This window comes from Manis pentadactyla, chromosome 13 (assembly GCF_030020395.1).
Source record: "Manis pentadactyla isolate mManPen7 chromosome 13, mManPen7.hap1, whole genome shotgun sequence".
Lineage (NCBI taxonomy): Eukaryota > Metazoa > Chordata > Mammalia > Pholidota > Manidae > Manis > Manis pentadactyla.
Window position 1 is genome coordinate 37,450,782 of NC_080031.1, and position 12,265 is coordinate 37,463,046.

Sequence of the window (12,265 nt, forward strand, 5' to 3'; positions counted from 1 at the left end):
ATTTCCATTAATTATAAATTATCTGAGAAGAAAAATAAGGCACTATCTCCTTATTTACCAATTGAACATAAAGTGATTAGTTAATAACAATGCTTTATATTTACAGAATAGTTCACGTTGTATGTTCTTATACTTTATCTACTAACAAAAAACTGAGGAGACATACAAAAAATGTCACATTAAGGTTACTTTATAGTTGAAGAGTCAAGGTCCAGAGCATAAAAAGTAGCTTTTTTCATCTTCTTGGTCTTTTAATTCTGAGGGTGACCCTAAAGAAGTCACATGGGTAATAAGCAGCCAAACGGGTCTTCTGACACCTCGCATGCAGAGCTCTACCATATACCCACCCGCGTTTCTCTTTTTGACATTAAAAAAGGTGCCAGATAATTTCACTTGTGGAAATTTACCCAAAGAAAATAACAAATGTATACAGTGGTATAACTACAAAGATTCTAGTTATAGTGCTATTTATAAAAGTATAATACTAAGAGACTAGCTAAATGAATCATGGTACATCTATAGGCTTTGCCAGACCACAATACAACCAATCAAAACATTATAGAAAATATTAAATGATATTGCAAGATATTCACAAACTATAAATAAAAAGGCAGCTTATAAAAACCATATACATAGTGTCATTTTTCTTTTTAAAAAGTATGAAGAAATTACAATGATTATAATCCTAAATATTGAGTCTCCATGAATTAGAATGAATCTATAAATTTCTAAAATGAAATGCAGAGTGTGAATAAAATGAGAGTTCTTGTGGCCAGGATTCTCACCTGGCCCTGGTTGACTGGCTCACTGCACACCTGTGGGCAATGCATGGCTACTGACTCTATATAAAGAGCTCTACCCAGTGCTCTGGGGTGACATGGTGGCACGGCTGCAAGGAGAGCAGAGGCTGGAGTGGTGGCAGCGTCCAGGACAGAGGCCCAGAGGACGGCTGTGTGGGACGGGTGTGCAGGCAGAAAGGCCCAGAGGACAGCTGTGTGGGATGGCTGTGCAGAGAGGCCCAGAGGATGGCTGTGCAGACAAAGGGGCGAAGAGGCAGAGACGGGCTTGCTGCATGCAGACTCACTCTGAGTGAACGGGATTTTAGAGTGACTGACCTGCCACCATGGAAATAAAGTTGGGTATAACCCTTTCACCCCAAGAATGTTTCACTGTCACTTTCTTTGGTCACATTGAATCCATAGCGAACTTGTCGGGGGCTGAAACCCACAGGCAAGACAGAGCTTTTGTAATTAAAAAGAAAACAATTCCTTAAAATCAAAGAACAAAATTACTTTAAGTAAAATAAACTGGTTGGACCTGTAACATCACCATAATGTTTAGTAAAGTCTAAGTAGGTTAATCTTTTTTTTTAAGAGACTTAAAAAAAATGTAGTTTTAGAGGGAAAATATGACTAAGGAAGATAAAATAGGTTATGATAAAAACAGATTAATATGTTTTATTTAAAATCCTTTTGTAGGTAGAATATAATATCAAAAGTAATAGAACAAAAAATATGCAACAGGCACAACAAAAAGTTACTGTGGAAAGTAATAATTAAATGTTTAAAGATGTGCCTCAGACCCCACTCAGCAGAATGGTTAAATGAGAAACGATTCACAAATAAATCTATGTTAAAAAAAAATGCAATTGTACTGATTAAAACTATAAACCAAAATGGCTTTAAGGTATTTCTGATTATGTATTCATTACACTAGCAAAATAATTATTAATTATCCATGCCAGTACTGAGCAGACCATGTTGATAAACAAGTAGGTATGTTGCTGGCAGCAACATAAAAAATTGGCTCCGTATTTCTAGAAAATTGTCAATATAAAACAAAAGCTACAGATCTTTTTTGAACATGAAATCCTGCTTCTGGACTACAACCCAAGGAAATAAAGAAGAGAAAGTAATCTGTACCAAGATATTCTCAGCAGCACTCAACAGCCAATAATTAAAATCACAATTAAGGTAATGTTGAAACCACATGATAACATGATGATGGACTACTACAGGTTTTTTGTATATTATGACAAACTGTCAATATTTACATAAGGATAAGTGAAAAGGCATAACATGCAGCCACCCTTTATAACTAGATAAAAACAAGGTATCCTTACAAATGATATTTCAATACACAGAACTGAGAACTTAATACTAATCAGGGGCTTATTTTTGCTAAATTCCTAATTTTAAAATCAGATGAGTATTTTAAAAACACATTCCATTCATTTGTTTATGTGTCAGTTTACTAGCTTATATAATACACATAAAAATTCTACCTTAAATTTTTTAGGATGTAGCTGTGTATAAATGTGATTAAAACCTAAGTTTTTAGCCAAATTAGTGATTATTGAAAAAGTATTTATATAATGATTATATTATTTAACCTCAAGAATACATTCCTAGTCCTATGACTGGATTAGTATGTTTTTTTCCTTGAAACTGGCATAAAGAATGGACAATTTAATAAAATGTAACATGAAAAGCCAAGATACCTAACTAGATACATGTCCTGGGGTTACACCTCTGATTCATCTTGAAAACTAACTTTTTGTTTCAGTGTCTTTCTTAATTTCCTCTCTAAAACAAATATATAAAATTTGCTTCAGAAAATTTTTTACAAATATTATTTTTTCTCTTAAAAAATATAAACAAATATATATAATCACCTAAACCACTGCCATATAAAAGACACAAAAAATTAACTCTTCTCCCCTCTACCCTCATAGTATATAATTTTGAGAAAAACATTTACTCCCTCCACCCCAGTCATAAATTTCTGAAAGTGATCTTACCCTGCATCTCCATTTCCATACTGACTCCCCAAGAAGCAATGAAGCACAATAATGGCAGCGACAGACCCAACAAAGCGTGCAAATAAATTAATAACGCCAAAAGCAAGGCCAAGCAAAGCATACCCATCTTCCACTTCCAGAAAATGTGTATGAACTCCCACTCAAACATGGTGCCACATTTTAGAGACAAAAATTCACATAAAACATTATCTTCTTGGTCTTTTAACTCTGAGGGTGACCCTAAAACAACCTTCTCTCTACCTCGTACACTAGAAAACTGCCTCATTTTTAACACTTTCAGCTCTATTAAGTCAGTGGCACAACAGACTCTTCCCACCTGTCAGGTGGTAAAACAGGTGTTGAGTCTAGTCCACACAGGACCTACACTGACACTTCAATAATTTATACTAGGCTGTCTAGTTTTAAGGTATTCTTTTCCCCCAGCCTAACTGTCATTTTTTTTCTATCTTTGAGACACAGAAGCAATCTCTGAACACAACTGTGGTATCTCCACTGACCAAAAATTACAAAAGAAGAATTCTGCCAATTTACTGGGGGATTGGGAAGCAGTGTGGCAAGAAGTATAAACTGAAATAATAAGGTAACTCTGGCAGTCAAACAAAAAAGGTTCTTAATCACCCCCCCCCCCACCCAAGGGCCCCTCTAGGGAAGCCTATAAAGCCCTTCTTAAGGAAGTATTTTTAAATGCACAAAATACATAAAATTACAGAATTAATGTATAATATATACACTTTAATCTTTAAATAATACCAGTGATTTTACTAAACTTCTAAGTATGATGAGCATAAATGTCACTTTCAGATATCTGCAACAGTATGATTTATGAAAATATCTGCAATTTCTATAGAAAATAGTCTCTGCTATTGCTAATGCTACTGCTGTCCGTGTTCTTAATGGAAGAAAATGTGTAAAGATGTAACGTTTTTCCCATCCAAGTTCACAGACCTATAGGCTTAAAACCTCTAATATACACAGAACTATGCTTACTATATTTCTAGCTCAGTGTTAATACTGAATTTAATAGCAATAGTAATGCACTTGTACCTATGTAATGCCATGTGATTTCCTCAAATAAAGGAAAAAGGGTAAGAATTTTTAGCTCCATTTTGCAAATAAATTAATAATGCCAAAAGCAAGGCCAAGCAAAGCAAGGTAAATGGAGGGAGTATTCATAGAATCTTCACTCTTCAGACACTTTTCTTACATTATCTATCTTCACATAATTGTCCTTTCTCCCCCTACCCAAGATAAGCATCACAATCCCTCATTCTGCTAATAAGGAAATGAAGATCCAGGTAAGTGACTTGCCCAAACCATTAAGGCTGATTAACAAAGCCAGACGTCCTTTTAACCCCCAGTACCGGAGTCTTTCAGCTCTCCTATTCTGCCTCTTCCTGACACCCTTCTAGACAACCCCATTCCAAACAATCACTAGAGATTTTTACAAAGCAGCTGACACTCTTCCCCCGCTGTTCTCATGTCAAAAGACTACCCTCTAAAGATGCTGTAAGTGGACGTCAACACTGGTATTATCACCTCACCTCTGTAAATGGATGTGCTGTAAGGATTATATGCAGTTCTAAATTTTCATTTAGGGATATTTTCAAGGAAATGAAATACTCAACATTTTTTTAGCAATATATACATGTTATGAAAATGCAAATTTTAGAACTTAAAACAAATAAAGAGCAGAACTTCAATTTTACAAAGTTTTACACTGAATTTAGATTCTTTTCTTAAATAAACTTGTAATTTTAGAAGAAACACCGTATCTGTATTATTCCCATGGAAGAAAAATTATTACTATTTGCAATGAATAATTATAAATGTTAAAAGATAAGAAAGCTAAATCCAGTCTAATTTCTTTTTACAATAATGGAAACATCTAAAATTCATATAATAAATGTTTAAAAGTGGAAACACAAACATAGGTTCATGTAAGTCACCTAAGTAGCAGGAAAGAAGCAAAGCCTCAAACCGATCTGGGAAATTTTCACACAATTCTAAGCTTTATATGTTTTAAAACACCAGATATTACAGTTAGTTTATTTTATTGAGGTATAGTTGATATACACTTGTATATTAGTTTCAAGTACAAAACACAGTGGCTCAACAGTTACCTATATTATGAAATCCTCACCCCAACTAGTGCAGTTACTATCTGTCAACATAGAAAGATGTTACAGAATCACTGATAATCTTCATGCTCTACTAACATTCCCAAGACCAACTTACATTGTGATAGCAAATTATTGTGCCCTTTTATCCCCCTCCCCCATGGTAACTGCCAGTCATTTATCAGAGTCTTGAGTCTATTGCTACTTAGTTCATTTTGTTCTGTTTTTAGATTACACAGGTAAGTGAAATTATATGGTATTTGTCTTTCTCTGCCTCACTTTTTTCACTTAGCATAATACCCTCTAGGTCCAACCATGTTGTCACAAATGGCAAGATTTCTTTCTTCTTTATGGCTGAATAATATTCCACTGTATATACCATACCTTCTTTCTCCATTCATACACTGATTGACACTTCCATATCTCAGCTATTGTAAATAATGTGGCAGTAAACATAAGGGTGCATATATCTCAGAGAATCAGTGATTCTGTTTTCCTCAGAGAGAAATTCCTTGAAGTGGAATTAATGGATCATATGGTGTTTATATTTTTAGTTTTTTGAGGAACTTCCATACTGTTTTCCATAGTGGCTATACCAACTTATATTCCCACCAACAGTGTAGGAGAGTTCCCTTTTCTCCATATCCTCGCGAACACTTGTTATTTCTTGTCTTTTGGATAGTGGCCAATCTAAATGGTGTGTGGTTTTGATTTGCATTTCCCTAATGATTAGTGATGTGGAGCATCTTTTTATGTGCCTGTTGCCATTCTGTATTCCTTCTTTGGAATACAGAAGCTTATTTTTAGAACAGCATAAGATGTTTCTTAAATACCTTTAAAATCAGTATCCTATCATATACTCAATAAGGTATTTAATCCCCCTTTTGAGAAACTAGGATGGTGTCTGGCTTACAGTAGGGCCTCAGATGTTTGTTGATTTTGTTGCTGAATTAAATTTACATGTAGTATTCATATGACTTTTTCTGTTGATTACTGTCAAAGGCAATATTTTCCTGTCATTTTTTACATTTTAAATGACCAAGTTAATAAGCAACACACTACAAAAGACAGCAAACATGAATGTGAGAAAACATTCCTGACTAGGTCTCTCAAATTCAGGTCTTTATCATCTCTATTCAAGCCTCTTTCAATAGTCTCATCTAATCTGACCATCAAAGAAAGGCGAGATAATTTAACACATTTAATGGTACTTTAATTATCACAATACTTGTTGATTAAATGAAAGTAGTTAAACTCTTTAGGTATATATATGAACTTTGTTTAATAACCAAACTAAATTTTTATAGTTTCCGTAAATCTACAATCTAAGAACAGTTTAAATATCACGAGTCCTCATAATGGCTAACAAAATTTCATCCACCTCTCACACTCAGTAAAAAAGCCAGAATTCTAGATTCCTATGTCTCCACTATCCCTTTTTAATAAGAGTCCCTGTGTTGCACTCATGTGCCCACATCACTCCTTGTACTAGCCAGAATTTTTGGTTACAGACAACATCTACTCTGGTTAACTTATTAAAGGTTATTAGTTAATTTATAGAAACAACTGGAAGATTTTAAAAGAAGTAGGAAACAAACACTCAAAACTCACATCACAGAAGACTTAAGAATACTCACTGAACTATTAACTCCAGTTTATACACACAAAAGCACTTTGCATGCTTTATAGTATACAATATGGCACATCTATATTCCCATTAGTGTGACCTTCTCAGTATTGTACTCACCAAACACCCAGAGTATTTGGCATATGATTATAATTGTCTGAGTGTATGAAAAATACTTTAAAGCAGGAGTCGGCAAACTTTCTGTAAAGAGCCAGCTAAAAGTAAATTTTTCAGTTTTGTAAACCATATGATCTCTGTTGCATAACTACTCTGCTGTTGTAGCATGAAAGCAGCCACAGATAATATGTAAACAAATGAGCTATGACGTGTTCAAATAAAACTACAAATACAGGCAGTAGGTTGGATTTGGCTTAGGGGTCATAGCTTGTCAGCCACTGCCTTAAAGAATTTTAGCAGGAATCTACACTTTTCATATTGTAGTTTAAGTAAGGTTGGTACCCAAAAAGATATGCACTCACATATTCATGCTAAACAGATTAATCTTGGATACAATTTTGGGTGGAGGTAAGAAAGAACCTAAGACATTTGGTATATGAATCAGGAAAATAATCTGGTAGAAACACAGTTAAAAGAAAGGGCAATTCCATTATCCTTGCCAGTGACTGGTTAGGTATGGAATGTACTCCAATACTGGCCAATGAGACCAAGAAGACATCTGTTGGGGGTTCTTCTGGAAAAGGGACAGCCCTTCTCATTCTTTTGTATAATGTATCTGGATGGGATGCTAGTTCTGCTGCAGCCAAATTGGGACAAGGAGAAAGCAGTTTTACTATGAAGCAAATGCGAGAAAATCACAGGGCAGAGAACTGGAAAGAGAATGAGTCTTTGATGTCATTACTGAGCTATTCTTGAACCTTTGGACTTTATAATAAATTTCCTCATTACCTAAGATAGTTTAAGAATTCTGTTATTGCAGCCAAAGCATCTCAAATGATGTAAGGGCGTGAAATTGAAGACTGCTCACTTCACAGTTGCACCTGGAGCCAGTCTTACTTAATTTCAACCTTTAGCAAATCAATTAAAAGAAACATTTAAGATCCTGAAAGCCCACAGAGATTACCTGCAACTCAGAATAAAACTACCAATTACTGATACTAAACTTCGTAACTCTCTAAATTCTACAATCACAAAGAAAAAAAAGGCAGTACCTTCTTTGATACTGTTTCTAAAACATTTTTTCGACATGACTTTTTTTCCCCTCTAAATCAGGGGTTGGCAAACTTTTTCTGTAAACGGCCACACAGTAAATACTTATTTTTGCAAAAAATAGACTCTGCCATTATAGCTCAAAGCAGCTATACGCAATACGTAAATGCATGGGCATTTCTGTGTTCCAAAAAACTACAAAATCAGGCAAGCAAGCTGGGTTTGGTCTACAAACCAGGTTGCTGACCTCTTCTCCAAATGGTTAACAATAAAGAGAATGTCTTTCTCAAATCAACTTTACTAGAACTCTAAAGTTTCTTCTTTCACATGTATATAAATTACATAGAAAAGTAACCAGCACTTGAGCATTCTAGTTATATATCACCTGATGTAAAAATAAGTCTGGTTACCTTATTTACATATATATGACTAACTTCTATAAAATGTAATTTAGAACTCTACTGTTAAAGAGTAACTGATATTACAGTAGGAAAAAAATACAAAATTATTCATATGCAAATTATAGTATCCACTTAAAACTAAATTAGCAAATCTGCAAGGATATCTAAACACCCTGCCGATTCAAAGAAAAAAAAAAGTTCTATTTAACTCTTAACCTGAATGAACCCTCTGTTTCAGGGAAGCTGAAACTAGAATTCCTTTTTAAACTAAATCAAGAAATAAAGAAGTGAATCATAAAGACCTTATTTCCTTTCCAAACAGTTCCCAGGTACAAAGATACATATATTATATGGGCATTTCACTACCTAAAATCATAAACCCTTTTTTAAAGAACACCATTTTTCACGGTCAATTACATGACATAATCTAGGAACAAAAAGTGAACTTGACCTTCAATCACTAAAGTTACGTGCACATGTATATAAACACACTTTTGTGAATCACAGAAAATTCCATTGTCATTTCATTTAAACGATGAAAATGTGAGAAACATTAATGTTTAAGCTAGTAATAAACACCCTTTCAATGTCTGTTACAAAATAACCTTGTTTTTATATAGACTTTTAAAGCACAAATAAGGGATACAAAGTAAATGTTTATCCTTTACTAAGTATTGGCATTTTCTATATAGAAGAACTTCAAGTAACAGTTACCTATGAAAAGCAGGACTGGGAAAAAGTGTGTGGGTTTCTGGGGAGTAAGAAGGACTTTTACTTTTCTGTTTATATCTTTCTAGGTTTTTTAACTCTGTCATACTTTAAAAGAAATGTTCAATATAAATTAACACTGATAAATATACCAAGTACTAAAAGAAATAGGAAAGGCAGGATTTTTCTGAAAGAGGCTAGAAACTGAGGAATTCTCTGGAGTCAGACTGTCCACTTCTATAATGGAAGAGGTGACCATATACTGGGCTGCAGAAGTTCCCTAAGCAGACTTTAGCCATACGTAACACTACCATGAGGCTTAAAATAACCCTGTAAAGATAAAGTCTTCAGCAATTCAATCCAGTTCTACTGAACCCCGTACCCCAGGGGTTGACATCAAGCACTAGCTCATGGTCTGCAAGAGATTCAAGCCGTCCCAGAAGGGGTGACTTCCTTCACTTCCCAGATTTCACAGCAAAAGCATGGAATTAAATAAGCTATACCCTTTCAGGTATGTTCCACTAGCATAGTTTAGTCTTCACAACCTCAGCAGAACACATTTTTTAGGCTTTAGTCTTTGGGCAATATTAATTAAAATTGCCATTTTTAAATGGTGTTAAGTTAAAATGCATTAAGTTAAAAAACAAAGCTCCCACCATCACTCAACATTTCATACTCTATCAGACTATACATAACAGATTGTAAGATCAAGAAGCGATAAAAATACAAAGACTTTCAACAGCCTGCCAAAGAGAAAAATAAATAGTAAATCCAATTCTGCTCTTGGAAATGGTGAAGTAATACACAAAAAACAACCCTTGTTTCCCTGAGAATAAGGCTTTGCAAAAGAGAAAAAACAGCAAAGACTGTCACTTAACACCAGAGGAAAAAGAATAATTTAATTTCCAGTTTAGTAACAATGTCCAAAACAAAAGACAAACTCAACTGTCCTTTGCCCTCACTGAATTTAATTACATTTATTCTGCAAGTATTTCTGAACCTCTTCTTCCATGCGTGAGACTATAGGACTGAACAAAACAATGTATAATTCACAAGGGCAAGAATTTAAGAGTACTAAATGTCATTGCCAAATTTTGTCTCACTTAAATAAAACTTTAAAGAACTCCAATTGTAAGCATTCCTTACTAATATTTAATGCTTATTAGATTCCATCCTATCTAAAAAAAAATCATTAAGCAAATCAAGTGCAATCTTTTTCACAGCATACTATTAATTTTAAAAAACTTTTCTATATTTTGTCACATCTGAGGAAATTATTCGTCTCTGGAAAATAAAGCATAGTAGTGAAGGAAACTGAATTCTCAAATTTTAAAAATTGCCATTCTGATTATTAGTCTCTCTTCTCAAGTCAAAAGAATGCTGTTTTGGTAAATGGACTAGGCCATTACTTATTCCGCAAATGAAGGGGGCAATTGTTCACTCAGAGCTTCTTCCGAAAATAAAAGGGTATTTAGTGTTCTAAAAAAACGTATGCTCCATAAACAATAGGTTGCAATGTCTATGTCCAAGCTACTCCTTTATCAAATAAATCCTTATTATCTTAGGCTTTTACATTTACAGCATGCCTCGGGACTCATTAAAATTTCTACAAAATCCCAACTGTAATTCAAAATACACCTTTGATAAAGTTGACTTTACATTTTCAACCTCATTAATTACCACTTCCAAGGGGGGAAAATATACCACATATTGGGAATGGTTAAAGAACGATGACCTATCCGTATAGAAGTGACTTACTCTACTTAAAGTGAAATAATGTGGTGCTCCTCTTCCAGAGTTAGCCAGGGGATTAAGTTCTGAACCCTTTAAAGGAAGCGGTGGGGGAGCTGTAAAGTACTGCAACTTGTGTGGTGGGGCCTAAGGTACCACATCGGGCTGCCTCAAGGACCCAGGTAAGTTGTGAGGCCCCTGCAGCAGAGGCAGGCGAAGCAGGCCGGCCGGGAAGCTCGGCCCTCGCCCCGGTCCCGGCAATGCAGCAAAATCCCTCTGCCGCTAGGGCGGGGCGCACGCTGACGCCCGTCACCCTTCCTTTGAAGCTGGACGAAGGGAGAGAAGTTCTAATAAATTCCTTCCCTGCACTGCAAATTGTCATTTCTGCCTACGCTTAATATGTGTACTTTCAAACTACGCTGAAGGGGGTGTGCGAGGCCGAGCCCGCGGCCGCGCCCGGACGCGACCGTTTCCCAGGACGCCAGGGGCGTCCGGGCAGACGCCTAGAGCGGGCCGCGCGACCCCCGGCGGAGGAGCGCGCGGCGGCGCGTCCGGGCCGGCCTCGCGGAAGCCGCCGAGCCCGGGAGAGGCCCGGCCGGCGCGGCCCGCAGGGCGCCAACGGCGGCGCGCGAGGCCCTGGCGGCGCGGAGGCTGGGCAGCGCGGCCCCGCACCTTCCGGCCGCCACCTCCGTGTCTGCGGCGAAGCGGGGAGCAGCGACTGGGAGCAGGGACGGCGCGGCGGCTTACCCCGGAGCGGCTTCTTCCCGCCCGGCGGGCGGCCGGGGCGCTGCGCGGCGGCGGGGAAGGGAAGGCGGCGGGGAGAGTTCGCGCCGCCGGAAAGGAAAGGCGCCGCCGCCGCCGCACACGACTCCGCAATATGGCCGCCCGGCCGCTCCTCGGGCGGAAAGGCGGGGCTGCCTCGCGCCCCCCGCCCTGCCGGCCGGCCGGCCTCGTGCCGCGGCTTGAGCGCTGCCGCTGCCGCTGCCGCCGCCCGCGCCCCGCCCCCGCCACGCCCTGTGGACTCGCAGCCCCGCCGCAGCGGGGCGTCGCCGTGGGCCGCGAGGCGAGGACGCGCGCGAGCTGGGCTGCGAGCCCCTAGCCGCGAGCGGTGCGGGGCGGGCGCGGAGGAAGGGGTGCTTCTCCCGGGGAGGACTGGGCCCGAGCGAAGGCGGAGCCGAGAGCGGAGGAGCAGCCCAGCACGGAGCTCGGAGCGCGCGCGCCGCCTCCGCCTCCAGGGGAAACTTGAAACTCGCGCCGGTGCTAGAAAACTCACCCAGGGCGTTTCCGTCGACCCCAGGAGGAATTCTTCCCGCTTGGAGGCCAGAATCGAATCGAGCATGTTGCTTGGCTGTTCAGCCTGAAAATCTTGGACCAGGAAAGAGAAACGGGCCTATCTCAGGGGAATTTATATTTGCAACCAAGAACATTTAGATTATTTTGGCTCTTTTTATCCAACTAGAAAAACGAGCTTTTTCAGGGGCAATTGTTTAACTCCACCAAAACGTCGATGGATATACCCCCGATCAAAAAGTACAGATTTTTATTTAAACAACGATATTTGATAATATTTTTTTATTACCACAGGCATTCTTTGGCAGTTGGAAGGAGTTGGTTACGAAGAACTTGGAGTAGCCAAGCCTAAATTGTCCTAGATACAGAGAAGGTTAGACATTTGGCTATGTTCTAACTCTAG

The 12,265-nt window shown here is 38.3% G+C and overlaps 1 protein-coding gene across 3 annotated transcripts in view; it reads right to left on the reverse strand.

Moving 5' to 3' along the window:
- Window positions 1-11,459, reverse strand: part of RDX (radixin) — a 91,314-nt gene extending 79,855 nt beyond the window's left edge. For 2 of the 3 annotated variants that reach the window (XM_036895713.2, XM_036895711.2), the window contains exon 1: window positions 11,320-11,459. The gene's annotated coding sequence lies outside the window, so the exon portion shown is untranslated. The remainder of the gene's footprint in view (window positions 1-11,319) is intronic. The other variant, XM_057491089.1, reaches the window with a different exon arrangement.
- Between the last annotated feature and the right edge of the window lie 806 nt (window positions 11,460-12,265).